Consider the following 19863-nt stretch of genomic DNA (forward strand, 5'->3'; position numbering starts at 1 on the left):
TGCTGCGGTTCATAGAATACAGATGCATCGTGTGGTCGTCAACACCCATTAATGGATAAGCGGAAGAAGCAAGAGAAATTTTAAAAAGCTTATTAAGTTGGTTGTGTTGTTTGCCTTTATCTCAATAGATAAACTGGAATACTGTGTCATCATAAAAGTGTATGTTGCGGACGATGGAACTTATCACGGACAGGAGTTGGTGGAGATTTAAAAGGATCCTACCCCTTAATTTTCATTATATGAAATCATCAGGTATATAGTACTGGAAGATCAGTGATAATGCTTTATGACATAGCTGACGCGATAAGCAAGTCAAAACAAAAAGAGACAGGTACATTTTACGTTGATACTTATCTGTAGTGTTTGCTCGTTTGTAGCAAATGGGATAACGGATATTTTAGAAATGTTTGCCCGAATTATTGCCGTGGGTGAATCGACGATCGGCCATTTGAAGTCAACATGAAGTAGTAATCAAAGCGGTGGAAGGAAGCTGGAGGCCATACTTCAAAAACGTTTAAGTCGGTTTCATCTTCTGGAAAAGTGTTTTATTTTTGTGTTTTTGTAGTTCAAAAGGATTACTCTTATTATCACCTTGCAGTGGATAAAATAACAGTTCCTTACCATTGCACTAGTTTTCTGGATCAAGGGATCAAAACACAGGCGAGAAGCGACATGGATTTGGAAAACAAGAAAACTGTTTCAACCAGGCACAGGAAGCTTTATGGCAGTGGGAAAATTGATGAGCATAATTGAAGACATGAGGTCTTTGGGAAACCGTGACTACTGTTAGTACAATTAAAAAACACCGTGTTGAGTCACTCATATTTTTTGTATTGTTTTTCCTTTGTTCTCCGGGTATTCTGCCTTCCGAAGCTTAACTGCCACTTGATGTTGATCTCCTTGATGAGAAAGGGTCCAACGGACGTACGTCAAATAATGTACACCAGACTGCAGTAATTAACTTTCCGTTTCTTCGTGTTTCTGTATAACCAATATTCACGGTCTGATGGTCATTTTTGTCACAGGCAACAGCACAAATATATGAACCAGGCGAACAGTTACGTTCACAGACACTATATTACAGTTATTTGGTGGCATATTTATATTTAGATTTACATTATTTGAAGACGAAATGTACATTCTTGACGATTAAATCATAAAAAAGTTAACTTATTTGTATTTTGAAGCGAAATGACTAATGTCGATTCTCAGACGTTGATAGTTTAACTACTCATAACACTTTGGCTGTACACTGTTGAGATGAATCCCGACTAACGACTGACTATGAATATACACTTCAACTGATACCTAAACAGGGTGCTCGCTTAATGACTGTAATCACTGTAGGACTCGCATACTTGTAGGCGCGCGTAATATTATAAAAAAATTTATTCTTATATTTTGAATGTTAACATAAAAGATAGGAAAATTGAAGACACACAATTACAACAAGCAAAAGAGCAATTCTGTTTAACTATGAGACGTATAACCAAAGATAGACAAAGTTACAGGTATTTCCATTTCCATTTTCGAGGGAGGGGGCTTCCCAAAACTCTCCAAAAGTTTCGAGAAAATAAAATTTTCCAAATTGAATAATTAACTAAAAATTAATCTAGTGAAAGTGGACATTTTTTGGATCAGAAAAATTGGTGTTACAAATCTATGGTAGTGAATTTTGGTAATAACCACTATTTTAAGATACTAACTTCTTGTAACAAGAAAATTTTGAAAATGAATAACTTTTTAAATAGGGAGTTTTTGGGAAATGTAAAACGTTTATTGAAAAGAGAAGAACAAGGGTTTTTAAACGAGTTATATCAATTTAGAAATAACTATCTGTTCACTAAGAACTTCACCTTCGCCAGGTTTGTGTGTATCGTAAATCATGGATATTTTGTTTAGAAAAAATAATTCCAGGTGATCTAACTACAACATTAGCAGCAGTAATTGAGAAACTATACGGTGAATAATAAAGTTAGTTGAAATAAAATGTGAATAAGAAAATAGCTATTGTATGTTATTATGGTACATATGCTATTAACAAAATTAGATCAGTTAAAGGGAGAAAAACTGCATTGACGCCATGATAGGTATAAGAGTACGAAAGATAGTCCCAGATTTGTTCTGTTAGATAGTCAGTCTCCACCAAACGCGGGGGTAATCTTCAGATTCAAAATGGAATTGAAAATGGTTATGAAAATAAAAAGAAATGCTACTAAGAAATCCTGATTGTGTTATGTCATAGAAGTAGTTGATTTGAAGCACAAGAAATTGTAGGCTCGGCCAACTGTTCGGCAGATTAGATATTTATTTCCTCACGTAAAGGAATTTGTGTTTCGAGTCCAACGAAATGGACCTTTCCCCGCTGTTGAATGCCTCAGCGTTATGGCCGTATCGGGTGAGGGGAGGGGGACAGCGGTTGAAAACGGGGGGAAACTACAGCTGTTTATTTTCCGAGGACATGCAGCTCTTCTGCACAATTTAATTATATGACGTCTTCTTTGGTAAAATATTGAGATATGAAGAGGCTTGTATTGAATGGGACAGCGGGGACAGCTGCATAAAATTTGTCGGATTGAATACCACAACAACAACAGCAGGTTGGTATTTTGTAGGCGTTCAGACTTCTCGCTTATGGCACGGTGCCTACTCTCTGGAAGAACATGGACGATGTACATTGTGCTGGAAAGGTCTTCGGCGAAGCAAACAAGATCGTTTTTATTCTAAATGCAACATCTTTCACTGCGTGTTCGAAAATTTGTGCTTTGACCCGTAAATAAGTTGGTCTCCTCTTCCAGGAGAATAATTACAAAAGATGCTAAACGTTGACGAGGAAATGACTGTGAGAGAAGTTGGCGGTTTGGCAGCATCTGCAGCTGGAGAGCGTGTCGTTTGTGGTGGGGGTGGGTGTGGGTGTGGGGGGAGTGGTTGGCCAGACGGCGCGCCGCCCTGATGGGGGCCGGGTTTTCCTTACGCATCCCCAACCCTATTACCCCTACACGCGAGTCCCGCCCCCGACCTCAGACAGGCGCGGGCCCCCGCCGATCGATAAGAGACCAGCGTTGCCGAAACTGCGGGCTGGCTAGGCGCGCGGCGCCCGCGCCGCCGGCGGTCGCCTGCAGCTTGCCTAATTACAGGGGCGCGCCTGCCACCAAGCAATGCCCCCTCCCCCAGCACCGCGCGCCGCTCCTTTCACCGGCCCTCACTGTCCTCCTTACCTTCGCTTTCATTTTCTCGTCTAATTCTTTTCCCTCTTGGAAATACGTAGGACTTTGTTATTTCGGTGTTCTCTGCCTCTTTATCTAATACTTTCTACCGTGATTTTAGAACGTTTCACGACAGGAAAAAAGCCGAAGCAGTCCACATATCATCAGTGTCTGTCAGGCTCGGTTTACATCGCTCCGAACCAAACGCAGCTATTTTCATCGATTAACACTAGAGAAGTGCATCAACGTAGCGCGCCAGGGAGAGAGAAATTTTGTCACCAATTACGAAGCCAAATATTTCCCAGCCTTCCTTCCACCAAGACTGTAGGTTCAGATTCTGGAAGAGCAGGATTCAAATGCAAGTCCTCCCTTCTTAATTTAACTTTTCAGACGCTTCTCTGAATCAAATCACTGTAGGTGATAATGGCGGAATGGCTTCTCAAGATTACGACAGCCGCTTCCTTCCCCAATCCACCAAGTAATGCTGCCTTTCTAGGCAACGGGACGTTCGAGATTAATCTCCCTTCTCTCTAGTTATGCCCCCTCCCCCTCCAAGACAATATCTCCTCTCCCCCTCACCTCTCTCTCTCTCTCTCTCTCTCTCTCTCTCTCTCTCTCTTTCTCTCTCTCTATCTCTCTCCCTTCTCCCCTCCCCTTTCAGCGAGCGAGGTGGCGCTGTGGTTAGCACACTGGACTCGCATTCGGGAGGACGACGGTTGAGACCCGCGTCCGGCCATCCTGGTTCAAGTTTTACGTGATTTCCCTAAGTCGCGTCAGGAAAATGCCGGAATGGTTCCTTTGAAAGGGCACGGCCGATTTCCTTCCTCGTATTTTCCTAATCCGAGCTATTGCGCCACCTCTAATAACCTCATCGTCGAGAGGACGTTAAACACTAATCTCTTGCTCCTCCTGCTCCCTTCTGCTTCCGTCCTCTGTTCTATCGCTCTCACAGGTAAATGCTGAAAATAGAGCAGAGTCTAATTTCTTTTCTTGCGCTCGCGGGTTCGAGAGACATTGTGTAACGTAAGTCACCTCCACTTTGAGCGCTCGGTGGCTTCTTAGAAAATTGCACTCCAATCTGCACGCAAGGCGATAGGGGACATACACCTACCCCAGAGACGGTTGCTATCGCCGTTCACTATATCGTTCCACCACAATGCTGGGTAGTAAATTTTTAGCCCCAAAACGATAGGATGTACACTTGATAAGGAAAAAACGTGATGTGGACCACTTTCTGACATGTTTCATGATGTTTTGATGAAACACGTTTTGTTTGTTAAAGCCATCATAAAGGCGAAGGGTGGACACTAACAAGTGTTCGGATACTTTTGATCAGATAGTGCACCACATAAATTCGCTGGCACATGGAACTTCCAATTACAGCAACTTCTATCGACGCTTACAACCGTGCGCCATTCATACGTAGGTAGGCTTCAACGGATGGGTAAATATTATAACCGAAAACGAAGGAGAAAATAGTTAGTGTTTAACGTTTCACCGATGACGAGATCGTTAGAGAATAAACTCAAGTTACCATCAAGGAAATCTACGACAGCCCTTTTAAAGAAAGAACCTATTTACTGATTTAGGGAGTTAATGGAAATCTGAAACCTACAAGGCCGTGCGGGTATTTGAGCCTCACTCTTTCCGAACACGAATCCTCTGGCTTAACCACTTCCCTCGGTAGATGTTATAGCTGTTATTCGCAATTATTTTCTGCAATAGAGGGTGTCCCAAAGATATTGCTACAAATTTCGAGGTGTTGTGTAGGGTGTCGATGATAGGATCATGTGTTCAGAAACGCTGTCCAATGACGCTGCAGTGTGTTGAATTTATAAGAATTACTTTCTGGGGAGCACTAGGCCATGAATGCGTTTGTCATTGAAGAGAGGTAAAACAAAACTACCCACACTGATTTTCTCAGATCTTCAATGCTACTAACGTTTTGCATGACCATTCGCTTTTGCGCATTATGTATGCACTCCTGCCTAGTGACAGTTACGTTTTCTCTGTATGGCTTCCGTTCTTCAACTCCTTTGAAAGCTTTTGAACCCTCATCTCCTAAATAATTTTCCTCAGAGTAGGGGGATTTAAAAAATCAAATTTCAGTCTGAGCACTAATGTAGTACATGATCACACACGCACAGTAATTTTTTTAAATATGAATAAATGAGAAATAAAGCAATAATATGTATGTGATACGTATTATTGGAAAGGAGGAATTCCTTAGATTATGATCAATGAAAAAAACTGAAAAATTCCAGATTTCTACTCGTCCGTTGCCCTTTAAGATTAGGTTAAGAAACGTATTATCATTGTAGTGCGACTAGGCCGCCCCGTCGGGAGCAAAAGTGACTCTGCACTCTGACGGGTCGTTGCGCAACGTCTCGCACTGTTGTTTGATATTCAGTGATCGTGACTGATTTCCACGATCACCAGTGCAGAAGATGGAGCTAGCTCCTGCGTAAAAAGGCCTTGTCTCCTATGATTGCGATTCTCTTCTGCCTCGGTGGAGGACGGTTTCGAACACGGGTTTAAATCCACAGTTTATTTTTCTCACGGAATCTTCCCAAAACTCCATTGTTTTTCTGTACACATGAAGAAAATAAACTGCAGATTGAAACCCGTGTCCGAAACTGTCATTCACCCAAGTAACAGAGCATCGCATTTGAAGGAGGCAGGACCTCTCTACGCAGCAACGAGCTCCATCTTCTCCACTGGCGATCGTGGCAATCAGTCGCGAGACGTTCCGCCCACGGTCCGTCAGCGTACAAAGTCACGTTTGCCACCGAAGGGGTGGTCTAGTGACATCTTTAACTTTTGACACTCTGTAGCGTTGTTGGATGACGTTTCCTAACACAGGTTTCTGTCCCCGATTTGTTCCTCATGACACCCTCAAGACAACCCCTGTCACAACATTTCTGGGACCTCTTCTACGTGGACTAAATTTTTTATCTGTCGACCAGGTTCTCACTTCGTTTTATTAATTTATAAAATGGACTCAGTATTGTTGAAACAGAAAATGATAGCGAGAGTAGCCGGCCGCTGTGGTCGAGCGGTTGTAGGCGCTTCAGTCGGAAACCACGAGGCTCCTATGGTCGCAGGTTCGAATCCTGCCTCTGGCATGGATGTGTGTGATGGCTTTAGGTTAGTTAGGTTTACGTAGTTCTAAGTCTAGGGGACTGATGACCTCAGATGTTAAGTTCCATAGTGCTTCGAGCCATTTCTTGATAGGGAGAGTGCGAAACAAAAATCTTATATGTTGTCTCTTTAAAATGATTACTTTTCTTTAGGATGCAACATCAAAGTTACAAAGCCTATATGTTCATCATCAAATTATTCCATAGATTACTCTAGAACTAGTGGATTGATGTCAACTTCACTCGCTCGGACTTATTTTCTTACATATGTAGATTATTATATTTTTTATGTTTGGAAATCGTAAGATTACGTAAAAGTCTTTGTACTATATTGGAACGAAAATTTAATTATTTTGTGAAAATGCCACAAATTTTATCATAGTTTCTGATTAATAAATTTTCAATAAATTTTGATATAAACTGTGCGTCTTTTGCGAATATGGAGAATGAACTCAGTATTTCTCTAAGGTGTGGATCCCTAAAGAATGCAGGTGCAATTTTACTGAAAAATACCAGATGTCGAAGATGTTAAATGAGATAACAGTAGCTAAAGGTAGAAAGCGGGAGCCACTTTACTGAAAAACACCAGCTGTCAAAGATGGTAAATAATAGGTACAGATTCTCGCGGTACTAAAACTGTGTCCGCAGCTCGTGGTCGTGCGGTAGCATTCTCGCTTCCCGCGCGCAGGTTCCCGGGTTCGATTCCCGGCGGGGTCAGGGATTTTCTCTGCCTCGTGATGACTGGGTGTTGTGTGATGTACTTAGGTTAGTTAGGTTTAAGTAGTTCTAAGTTCTAGGGGACTTTCCAGAATGAAATTTTCACTCTGCAGCGGAGTGTGCGCTGATATGAAACTTCCTTCCAGATTAAAACTGTGTGCCCGACCGAGACTCGAACTCGGGACCTTTGCCTTTCGCGGGCATGTGCTCTACCAACTGAGCTACCGAAGCACGACTCACGTCTGGTACTCACAGCTTTACTTCCGCTAGTATCTCGTCTCCTACCTTCCAAACTTTACAGAAGCTCTCCTGCGAACCTTGCAGAACTAGCACTCCTGAAAGAAAGGATATTGCGGAGACATGGCTTAGCCACAGCCTGGGGCATGTTTCCAGAATGAAATTTTCACTCTGCAGCGGAGTGTGCGCTGTTATGAAACTTTCTAGGGGACTGATGACCATAGATGTTAAGTCCCATAGTGCTCAGAGCCATTTGAACCATTTTTTACTAAAACTGTATTTTGTTACCTCACCATCCCGCGTAACAACAAAAACCTTACTCTTCGTACGTATTTGTGCCTAAGAAATGAATAGGGAAGCTCAGATAGTAAAATGATAGAGAGTGCGCCAGAGGACAGTGTCTAAACGAAGTTTTGGCATCTTATCGTGGGGGAGCCGTGCAGCTGACATAGCTGTCTGTATTAAAACATCGTGCATTAAGTCTGTGGATACAGCCCCGAGGGAGCGAGGCGCTGGAGCAGGTGTATAAATCCCCCTTAAAGTTCTTGTGATTTCTCTGATTCAGTGAAGTCGAATGCTGGAATGGTTCAGTTGAAAAGAGCATAACCGATTTCCTTATCCATTCCCTTCCTATGCGAGGTTCTGCTTCATCTGTAACTCCCACGTAATCAACGGGAGTTAAACTATAATGTTCTTTCCATTCTAGACACGGCGTTGCGCTACTCTGCTGTATTTTTTAAAATTTTCATGTGGCTCTAAGCACTATGGAACTTAACATCTAAGGTCATCAGTCCCCTAGACTTAGAACTACTTAAACCTAACTAACCTAAGGACATCGCACACATCCATGCCCGAGGCAGGATTCGAACCTGTGACCATAGCAGCAGCGCAGTACCGGACTGAAGCTCCTGGAACCGCTCGGCCACAGCGGCCGGCTTCTAAATTTTCTTCAGTTGTACTTGTTTCGATTAGAAGTACAGTTTTGTTTCTGAACTATGTTGCGTAAATAACTGTAGAGGTCTTCAACTGAATTATGAGTGGTTAGATGTGAAAGATATTTCGCAGCCACTTTAAGAAGTGCGGTTCCTATTGTTAAATTCTTCAACAGGTATAAGACAAGTAGCAACCGTTACTTTTCCAGTAATGTTCTCGGGCGAAGACGTGCTGTTTCCATGAACCACAAGTGGACTTCTGTTCCTAACCTCAGTCTCTGTGATGATGCCACCGTTGCATAAATTTATATAAGAATAGTGATAGTTGTACGCAAAAGCGAAAATGTTGATAGATTTATCGTTCGGTCATATCGTCAATGTGTCGTGCTTGATGGAGCCACATAATTTATATGAGAGACTTTATTTAATGAACTGAGAACATCCGTGTTCGTGTAGAAAGTAAGTAGAGAGGTTGAACTATACATCTATTAAAAGAACAAAATTTATTGAGAACTTAAGTTATGAATATGTCTGCCTGGAAAACAAACTGCATATTTCAGTTTTAACAGGAAACTAGCCATGTATTCTCCTATCATATGAAGTACAATAATACACTACCTTCCAAAAACATTCGAGTCCCAAGAAGAAGAGGAGAAAACGAAATGAAACTTCAGGAGATAGGAGGATAGGTTGTACTAATTCAGTGATTACAAAATCGACTCGTATTTACAAGAAACGTGGCAGTATAGGCTCACTTATCAGTATGACCTGGCACCGCCTCTGGCCTGGATGCATGCACTGATTTGGTTGATAACTGCGTCATAAAACCGTTGTATCCTCTGCTGAGGCAAGATGGTCCAAAACTGCTGTAACTGGTCCTCGATATCTCGGACACTGCTACTGGAACGGAATTGACATCTGAGCCGGTCGCACACTTGCTCTGTCGGGGCCAGACGTAGGGATCGTGGTGACGACGGGAGTACCTCAGCATCAAGAAACTCAGTTTATAGACACACGTACTATGTGTGGACGAGCATTGTGCTGTTGAGAACGGCACCAAGATACTGTTCGTGAGGTATTACACACGAAGACGCAGGATGCCTGAGATATACTGTTGTGCCGTCGCAGTTCCCTCACAAACCCTGACCTGGAGTCATACCCTATGGCTCCCGACAGCATAGTGCCAGCAGTGACACCGCTGTGCCTCTCCAAAACATTGGAAGAATGGGGTCTCAGCCCTAGTCGGCGGCATGCTCACCGAAGATGATTGTTCGGGTTAGTGCAGAAACGTCGTTCTTCGCTGGCGCCATTCGTCAGCTTCCCGCTGACCGTACCACCCCAAACGCAGCTGTTTATGTTGTGATATCAATGGCAGCCTACTCGAGGGCCGATATTTCCCTAGTACGGCTGCTGCTTGCCTCGGACCAATGGCGCAGCATGACACAAATACTGCAGCGAGTCCATTACTTGTTCTCGAACGGCAGACGCAGACGTAAAAGGGTTACGATTTGCTCGGTGCGCAATAGGGCGATCCTCCCTTGTGGTGGCCAGACGTGCTCGAACGGAACCTTGACGATCAGTATGACAGCCCTCACATTCCCACGTAGTTCAATCTCGGGCCACTGACACATCCTAATGTCCCCAAATCTGAATATTGCACGAGTCGACCAGCTGTTTAAACTGAGATCCACAACGAAGCCGCCGGCCGAGGTGGCCGAGTGGTTCTAGGCGCTACAGTCTGGAACCGAGCGACCGCTACGGTCGCAGGTTCGAATCCTGCCTCGAGCATGGATGTGTGTGATGTCCTTGGGTTAGTTAGGTTTAAGTAGTTCTACGTTCTAGGGGACTGATGACCTCAAAAGTTAAGTCCCATAGTGCTCACTTGTCAGAGCCATTTGAACCATAACGAGGCCGATTTCAAACTTTGTCAGGTGCTGATAACGCTGTCTCATACGAGTAGGTTGCATCTGCGTGTCCTTTGCAGTGATCGCGCAACATTTAACGGTATTCACACCTCGTATGTACCACATCAGACTAGGTAACATCACTAAACAGGAACGGCACAATGCGTGTACACTGACAGGCGCTCGTATCTTCTAAGTGCTTCACTTCTTTGCCAGGCAGTGCATGTTTAAATGTTTATGTAAACGAAATATTTCGAATAGTTATTATCACCCATATGTACTTTACGTTTCGTCCTTCACGGAGTAAGGACCACGGATTCATTTATTCTGCTACGGTTATTATCCAGTAATGATACTGCCTGGTTATTAGCGAGTAATAGCTGTGACTGCCGTCGACATTTCTCATTTGCTTCCCTTGTTCCGTAGGGACGAGATCGGGTTCATTATATGATAGGTAACTGAATTTTTTCTGCAAAGCTATATAAGAGCGATAAATCAGTTTGCTGCTTGCTACTGGAAAAACATACAATCTATCTTTAAGTATAGAGCTTGAGAGCTTGTTGTATTCGTTTGTGGACACAAAGAACATGTCAGCTGCGTAGTGCTGGTATAGACGGCTGTGGAAGGTCTCAAAGAAAACTAATATATGTCGGAACAGAGCTTTTTTTCCGTAAAGTTGTAGTACTGAAACGTGCGATATTTCGTCGATCTAGAATATTTTTATCTCTCTTAATGGTGCGCTGTGGCATTTCCTCTTGTGCGTCGTATGTGTCATTTAGAAGATGTAAAATTGGTGTAGTCATTTCCTTATATTTTCTCTTTTGTTGTGAATCATAGTGATAGAATGTATATCATCGTTATTGGTGGATAGTACCACGTACTCCTATTTAACAGTAGTGCTATGACACCTAACACCTATCATATGACACAACAGAGCAGCGGACACACGAAATCTCTGAAGCCGTTCTACTAACGGGCTACACAGTAGGGAGATAATTAACGGAGACAATAAGGCTCTCTGGCTGCTGCAGGAGCTCCTACTGAGAGCGCATGAATTGTGGTGTAACGGTCAGTGGAGGACAAAGCATTAGGCAACCATGCCGTATTCAGGGACGTAAACGCTCAACAACCAACGAAAACTAAATGCTCTCCCGTACCTGGCAGACAGTTGTTCTGACTAACAAGTGTGTACCTTTTTCAAGCAGTTGATCGTTACATAAAATGTTTTTTATTGAATGACGTATTAAAATAGAGTGGTTCACCAGCCTGGTATAAACAGCTCATCACAAGAGTTTATTTTACACCTAACCTTGTAACTCAAAGGCGTAGGTTTCTGTTCTCGAAATATATTGTGACACCCTTAGAAATTTTCAGGCCTCGAGTTCGTTTATAATCCCTGTGTTGATTACAACCACCCCCATGTTGATTCTTTGCGACGAGGATGGGGCATCTGTGAAGAGAGCAGTTTCTACCGCTACTGTATGTATTATTCTGTCAGAACTTCTTCCGCTAAAAACGATAGTGAAAGAAGAAAAAAATGAAACTTTGCTGATGGACAGGAAGGTGTTCAATACTACAAAAGTAATATCTGTGGTAAACATGCATCTAGAGGAAGCCCATTAATTGTAATTGCACCTTGTAAGGCAGGTGATTGGAAATAGAGGTTTCGGTGGTGCAAAGGGAATAAACGTGGACTACCAACTAAGAGCAACGTAAGCAAAATCTACTTTTACATTGTTGCCTACCAAAGTAGCTGTTAACATTTGGGGAACGCTGTGGGCAGTGTAAAATTCAAATATTTTCCCTCGACTGTTCTGTAAGGTTTAATGCAGAGACTTTCGGTGGGTTCAATGATCACAGTTTATGGCAAGGTGACAGATCAGGTCAGTGAACCTATTTGCGATGACCTTGCTCATTCATGTACTTCGGTCATACGACATCTTAAGGAGACACGACTGGAAGTATATAATATAGATTTGATCAACATGTGAGTGGAATAACACTTCTTCTCTCATCATTTACGTTGAATGGAATGAACTACTCTTTAGTACTATTAATAGTAATGTAAATAACCATCGATTTCCTGGAAGATTTAGGCTTGTGGATAACAAAGGTGGCTCCAAAAAATATTAGATTTATGTTAATACTATTTATCCAATCCCTCCATTACTCTGTAGAGTGTATAATTATCATCTTTATTCTGTTGTCGCCAACAGATTGAAGTTTATGGATAATGTTAGCCCAATCAGTGAAGTGGTATTGTCTCAGTGTAGGATGTCGTTCAGCATCTATGTTTTATGGAAATTAGCATGGTTTTTCCTAAAACAGAAACGTATCTAGCACCAACATACCGTGGACCTAAAGTGTTCAGATTCATCTTTCTGAAACCTTTGAGCCGCCAAAGACAGGCTTAGAATGTTATTTATGTCTGCACACGCCATGAATCGGCCACTGCTACGTTAGGACTTCTGTTTACCTCGATCTTACCTAATGTAAAGATGTCGTTTGACTGGTCCGAGAATAAGCCGATATCCGTTACTAAACAAAACACGGTACCACGGAGTATTATCGGAACCACTGTATTTCCCGCCCAATGCCTTCTGTGTGTCATTGCTAATAGAACATGTACCATAGATTTATCGGCGTAAAAGCCATCTTCAAAAAAGCAGTTGCTGTTAGAGAGAGGAAACATCCTTGAATTTGCTTTAAGCGATTTATTTAAATTAAGCATAATCAAAATTTGGACCGCTGAAAGTGTATTTGAATTGCGTCCTCACGAATTAATGTCCGGTGGACCACCTCCCTCGTCTCTGATTACTGCTGCTAATCAGTCGTAATGTCCTGCTGCTGTTTGAATGGGTAACATTCATTTTACAACACTTCCCGCATACGTGACGTCATTTTGACGCTATGCGCAATATCGACGACTGTGCAAACTCCTACTGACTTTCGTTAACGTTCGATACGGACCTCTCACAAGAATTCATGTAATATATCCGATATTTATAAAACAAGCCATTCCTGAAATTATTTATTGTAATTATTGTTATAACTAAACGCCACATAATTATTTATCTACGGTTAATGACTTCATATAAGACTGCTCACTCAGGAGTGACTTGTTATCGTCAACAATTTACAAAGCAACTATGAAACACGCTTGTATTATAATTTGCAATATGTCGTTTCAAGGTAAAGGAGCGTTGAAAATTTATCAAAAACACGCCACCATTATAATTAAGTGTCAGTTAATAACGCATCAACCATATAACCCTTTAAGAGGAACTATGATAACCGAGACAGGAGACTAATTCCAGTTTAATGAACAACGCCGTGGTTTCTGGAGTCGAAAGATGCAAATTTACATCCCGCTACATGTAATTTTATTTTTCATTTTAGCGTTGTCAACACATTATGAAAATTCATCACGAACGATGTTATTTACATTTCTGTCTGATTAGAGAACGAAGAATGAAATAAATATTTGGCGATTTCCGAGTGTGTGGTTAGACAGGAACCGAAGAGGACAGTTTAAATTGCTGCGAGTGAAACGAGGAGCAATAAAATTCATATTATTTCTCGTCACAAAGTCGACAGCAGTTCCTGCGGTCGTCGATATTGCGCGTGACGTCAAAAGACGTAACGTTGCGGGAAGTGTTGTGAACAGTGTCTAACCTCTTTGAAGCTCCCCCGTTGGTTGGAAACGAGTAGTGGCATTACACTTTAGAACAAATGGGATTCATTGTCTCCTGCTGTTGTTGACCAACAAGGACACACATTTCGGTAAAGCATTATAGTGAGAATTTGTACCAACAAACTACGAGTGAAAGATGGAACGTTCTCTGCTCGGTGCAGAAAGACTGTAATAATTGGATAAAAATGCACTTCCTTTCAATACACTCGCCTTTTAGGTGAATGCGCTTATTAAACGTAACTTGGGGAATAAAGTAACGAAAGTACTATCCCCCAAGATCGTAAAAATACCTATCCAGGGTTGCTAAAATCATTTCACGGGGTTCACAACTTTGAATGAGAACGTACACTGAATACAGAGGGTGCTAAATCGGGCAAATAAATTTCGAATAATTCGTTATTCAAATCTCCCAGTTTTCTCATCACAAAAGGCCACCAGCTTCCGGGCATTGCTGTCCTAGCTGGTCACGTTTTAGAGTGAAGTAGTAGACCGATGGCTCATTCCAATTAACTTTCTGAGCATAAAATGTTTTTTTTCTTTTTCAAACAGTCCAAAATATGCAGAGAAATACGTTTTCACTTTTGTGTATGTGCATCTATAATGCAGTCATCTTGCACAAAGCTTTTGGATAGTTAGTTTTTGTCGTAAAATATACCGTACTCTTTCTTCTGATATACATATGCCGTCACCATTTCTCACATTTTTCAGCACTGTTCGTCTGTGCAGTTTCGGGACGGCATTTACGGATGCTACTCATTTCTTAACTATCGGAATTTAAGGAGCAGACTCCTTATAAATTTTCCCCAAATTTCGTTGAATTTCTTTTGATGGTAAACCGTTCAAAATAGAATTCAATGTCAACATTGTATTCTGATTTTCATATTTGACCAAACACATGCAGCACAACTATGTATAAATGCCGTACGAACAAATGTAGTCCTTTGATCAAGAGTCATACTGTATCGCAACATGTACCATCATGAAGTTCAGCAGCCACACAATTCCTCCAGACCAAGAACCGTTCGCATTACTCTCGTATCACGTAGGAGCGACCACCTGTGGATTACCCGTATTTGAGCACTTATCCTCTCAGTCACGAGTTTATAGCAGGTATTTAGGTGAGCGGAAGAGCATTTTCCGCGATACCATAGAAACACTAAGCGACTGCACTGCAAACCGTTTCACGTTCAACGAGAAATCTTATCTCATACCGCAACCGGCATAAACCATCGCTTTAACTTCAAATTCATTTATTTCATGAACGTTGGGAGTCAATCTAGGTAGGTGTCAACTTTTTCCTCGGCTTCATAGCACATAAGCATGCAGTTAGTAATCTAGTGCATTTCCATTTACTACTTGCACTGAAACATTTATTCGAATTCTGAGTTACAAGGAAAGGGAGAAAGAGAAGATATTGAATATTCAGTCGATACATTGCATTGTACACGCTGCAACAATAGCCAGGCAGCCAGTTGGCCTACAAGAGACGAAGTACCCCATTACTCTCAACGCTTAGAAGTTCTGCTAGCCTTCGCCGCACTTGCGAAGCTTTAACTGCCACATTACCACGTCAGAAACTTTCTAAATACTTTGTTCAAAATTTTTGTGCATAGCATTTGACCGTCTGTCTCTCGAAACTGTTAGAACGTTAGGCGACACTGAATGTGAGGATTCACCTGTTTTACGTTATGAAACAAATTTCGTTTTTTAGGGTTCTGTACCTCAATCGGTAAAAATGGAACACTTATAACAGCACTTTGCTGCCCTCTGTCTGTCTGTCCGTCCGTCCGTATGTCCGTGCATCCGACTACTAAAACCCATTTTTCTCCGGAACTGGTAGTGACGTTAAAGTTAAAATTTATGTGACATACTGAGGTTTACAGCGATGTGACAAATGTAACCTTCTAAGGCAGTGCAATCAAAAGATTGAGCCATTTGTCACATATTTCAATTCTCGCAAACTCACTTCTCAAAACCTATAGGGTACTTCCCGTTGACCAATAATCATGAAATTTGACAAGAAGCAAAGTTTTCACAGAACAACTAAAGAAAAAAATCCGTAGATATGCCCTTTGTTGTCTGTTTGCCTGTTTGTCAACACCCTCACCCCCCCTCTTTTTCTTTCTTTTTTTTAAAAAAATTCATTGACAGGTAGAGATATAAACTGGGAATTTATGTCAGGTACCGAGATCTGCGCCGGCTGTTGTGACCGTGCGGTTCTAGGCGCTTCAGTTTGGAACCGCGTGACCGCTACGGTCGCAGGTTCGAATCCTGCCTCGGGCATGGATGTGTGTGATGTCCTTAGGTTAGTTAGGTTTAAGTAGTTCTAAGTTCTAGGGGACTGATGACCTCAGTAGTTAAGTCCCATAGTGCGCAGAGCCATTTGAACCATTTTTTGAACCATTGAACAGAGATCTACGGTCCCTTCGCGCTGTAAACAGTTTAAGCTTCTAAGTTAATGCAAACAGCGATACAGCCAATCAAGACATATATTTTGATACTAGCAAACTAATTCATCACAACCTGTAGCTGTCTTGGTGGTCTAGCAGCACAGTCACCGTGGTGTAGTGGTTATGATACTAGACTGTTGCATGGAGGGTCGTGAGTTCAAAACTCACCTGAACTGTAAAATTCAGCCGGCACGGTAGCTCAGCGTGCTCGGTCAGAGGGGTAGATGGCCTCTGTAATCAAAAAAAAAAAAAAAAAAAACTGAGTTATTCGCTCAACGATGAACTTGAACAAGCGTAATCGGTCGTCTGCCCCGAACAAATAAAATGAACGAAAACGAACAAAATGAGATAAAAAAAGCAGTAAAGCGCGTGCGTGGTAAGCGAGAGGTCACGGGATCGAATCTCGGTCGGACAACGGATTTTTCAGTCTTCGTTTTAACCTGCTTTTTACCTCTCAACAATGTTAGGAGTCGCCAGAAACAACACGTGGTCGGATTCCACGTTAAACTATAGGTCCTCTTTCCATAGTTGGATAACTGGAGTACTCTGGGACACGTAGTCGCCGATGTGGCGTCTGGTAAAAATACGTACATCAGGCTAATGATGTACACGAAATTATTATTATTTCTTTACTTTCTCAGACGTTACGTCTGGTTAAAAATGGAAAGTGACGCGGACCTTGATCAAGCGTCACTTCCTTTTAACTGTACGGTATATGTTGCATTATATTTAGGAACTGTCGGGTAATTGAACATGTATCAATAATTACGGATTTCTGTAGTTGTATATATAAGTTTGGATGTAGCTGTATTGCATTGAAGTACTGGTGGATATTGTGTGGTATGACTCCTGTAGTTGATAGTATAATTGGTATAATGTCAACTTTATCCTGATGCCACATGTCCTTGACTTCCTCAGCCAGTTGGATGTATTTTTCAATTTTTCTTTTGTATATTTGTTGTATTGGGTATGGATATTTCGATTAGTTGTGTTAATTCCTTCTTTTTATTGGTGAGTATGATGTCAGGTTTGTTATGTGGTGTTGTTTTATCTGTTATAATGGTTCTGTTCCAGTATAATTTGTATTCATCATTCTCCAGTACATTTTGTGGTGCATACTTGTATGTGGGAACGTGTTGTTTTATTAGTTTGTATTGTATGGCAAGTTGTTGGTGAATTATTTTTGCTACATTGTCATGTCTTCTGGGGTATTCTGTATTTGCTAATATTGTACATCCGCTTGTGATGTGATCTACTGTTTCTATTTGTTGTTCGCAAAGTCTGCATTTATCTGTTGTGGTATTGGGATCTTTAATACACTCCTGGAAATGGAAAAAAGAACACATTGACACCGGTGTGTCAGACCCACCATACTTGCTCCGGACACTGCGAGAGGGCTGTACAAGCAATGATCACACGCACGGCACAGCGGACACACCAGGAACCGCGGTGTTGGCCGTCGAATGGCGCTAGCTGCGCAGCATTTGTGCACCGCCGCCGTCAGTGTCAGCCAGTTTGCCGTGGCATACGGAGCTCCATCGCAGTCTTTAACACTGGTAGCATGCCGCGACAGCGTGGACGTGAACCGTATGTGCAGTTGACGGACTTTGAGCGAGGGCGTATAGTGGGCATGCGGGAGGCCGGGTGGACGTACCGCCGAATTGCTCAACACGTGGGGCGTGAGGTCTCCACAGTACATCGATGTTGTCGCCAGTGGTCGGCGGAAGGTGCACGTGCCCGTCGACCTGGGACCGGACCGCAGCGACGCACGGATGCACGCCAAGACCGTAGGATCCTACGCAGTGCCGTAGGGGACCGCACCGCCACTTCCCAGCAAATTAGGGACACTGTTGCTCCTGGGGTATCGGCGAGGACCATTCGCAACCGTCTCCATGAAGCTGGGCTACGGTCCCGCACACCGTTAGGCCGTCTTCCGCTCACGCCCCAACATCGTGCAGCCCGCCTCCAGTGGTGTCGCGACAGGCGTGAATGGAGGGACGAATGGAGGCGTGTCGTCTTCAGCGATGAGAGTCGCTTCTGCCTTGGTGCCAATGATGGTCGTATGCGTGTTTGGCGCCGTGCAGGTGAGCGCCACAATCAGGACTGCATACGACCAAGGCACACAGGGCCAACACCCGGCATCATGGTGTGGGGAGCGATCTCCTACACTGGCCGTACACCACTGGTGATCGTCGAGGGGACACTGAATAGTGCACGGTACATCCAAACCGTCATCGAACCCATCGTTCTACCATTCCTAGACCGGCAAGGGAACTTGCTGTTCCAACAGGACAATGCACGTCCGCATGTATCCCGTGCCACCCAACGTGCTCTAGAAGGTGTAAGTCAACTACCCTGGCCAGCAAGATCTCCGGATCTGTCCCCCATTGAGCATGTTTGGGACTGGATGAAGCGTCGTCTCACGCGGTCTGCACGTCCAGCACGAACGCTGGTCCAACTGAGGCGCCAGGTGGAAATGGCATGGCAAGCCGTTCCACAGGGCTACATCCAGCATCTCTACGATCGTCTCCATGGGAGAATAGCAGCCTGCATTGCTGCGAAAGGTGGGTATACACTGTACTAGTGCCGACATTGTGCATGCTGTGTTGCCTGTGTCTATGTGCCTGTGGTTCTGTCAGTGTGATCATGTGATGTATCTGACCCCAGGAATGTGTCAATAAAGTTTCCCCTTCCTGGGACAATGAATTCACGGTGTTCTTATTTCAATTTCCAGGAGTGTAATATGCTTGCTGTAATATCTGGTGTTTATTGTTTGATCCTATATTGCAATCATGAATCCTTCCGTCTCACTGTATATATTGCCTTTTCTTAGCCATGTGTTGGATGCGTCTTGATCGATGTGTGGCTGTGTTAGATGATACGGGTGCTTGGCATGTAGTGTTTTCTTTTTCCAATTTACTTTCTTCGTATCTGTTGATGTTATGTGATCTAAAGGGTTGTAGTTGTGGTTATGAAGTTGCAGTGGTGTAGCCGATGTTTTTATATGAGTGATTGCTTTGTGTATTTTGCTAGTTTCTGCTCGTTCTAGAAAGAATTTTCTTAAATTATTATTATTATTATTGTTATTATTATTATTATTACCATTACCTATACGTATACGTGACTGTGTTTTTAGGGAACCCCTGAGAGCGCGAGTCCTACGCTCAGTTGTCCGTTTTTTTATATGGAGGCATATGAAGGCACGCTGTTAGCACATCACGTGAGCACACTGAAAAAATGAAACACAAAATAACGTACAGCTTGTGATTTGCGTCATACTGACAGTCATTCGTGCTTACTATAAGGCTGGTGCGTACTTTGTGTTGAGTGTAGCCTTACTTTCTCCTTTCATCTTAACTTAATTCACATACACTGCTCGACTAGCGTCAAATTACAGTAAAATCCCGGCCGACGACAAACTCCATTGTCGTCGTCAGGACCAAGTGACTGTCGTAAGGCCATCAAAGTGCCATTTACTCCTGACTGAGATGATAGATTGTCGTCGAAAGCCGAAGTTACGCGCCGGGAAGACCGAGAGAAAATACCGTTGCGAGAAACTTCATTTCCATTTTACAACAATCTA

General features: G+C 42.8%; 1 protein-coding gene across 1 annotated transcript in view; it reads left to right on the forward strand.

Annotated features, from left to right (window-relative positions):
• Positions 1–19863, forward strand: part of LOC126183923 (dystrophin, isoforms A/C/F/G/H-like) — a gene marked incomplete at its 5' end in the record, with an annotated part of 927096 nt that overhangs the window by 798303 nt on the left and 108930 nt on the right. The window lies entirely within an intron of this gene.

Source organism: Schistocerca cancellata, chromosome 4 (genome assembly GCF_023864275.1).
Source record: "Schistocerca cancellata isolate TAMUIC-IGC-003103 chromosome 4, iqSchCanc2.1, whole genome shotgun sequence".
Taxonomy (NCBI): Eukaryota; Metazoa; Arthropoda; class Insecta; order Orthoptera; family Acrididae; genus Schistocerca; species Schistocerca cancellata.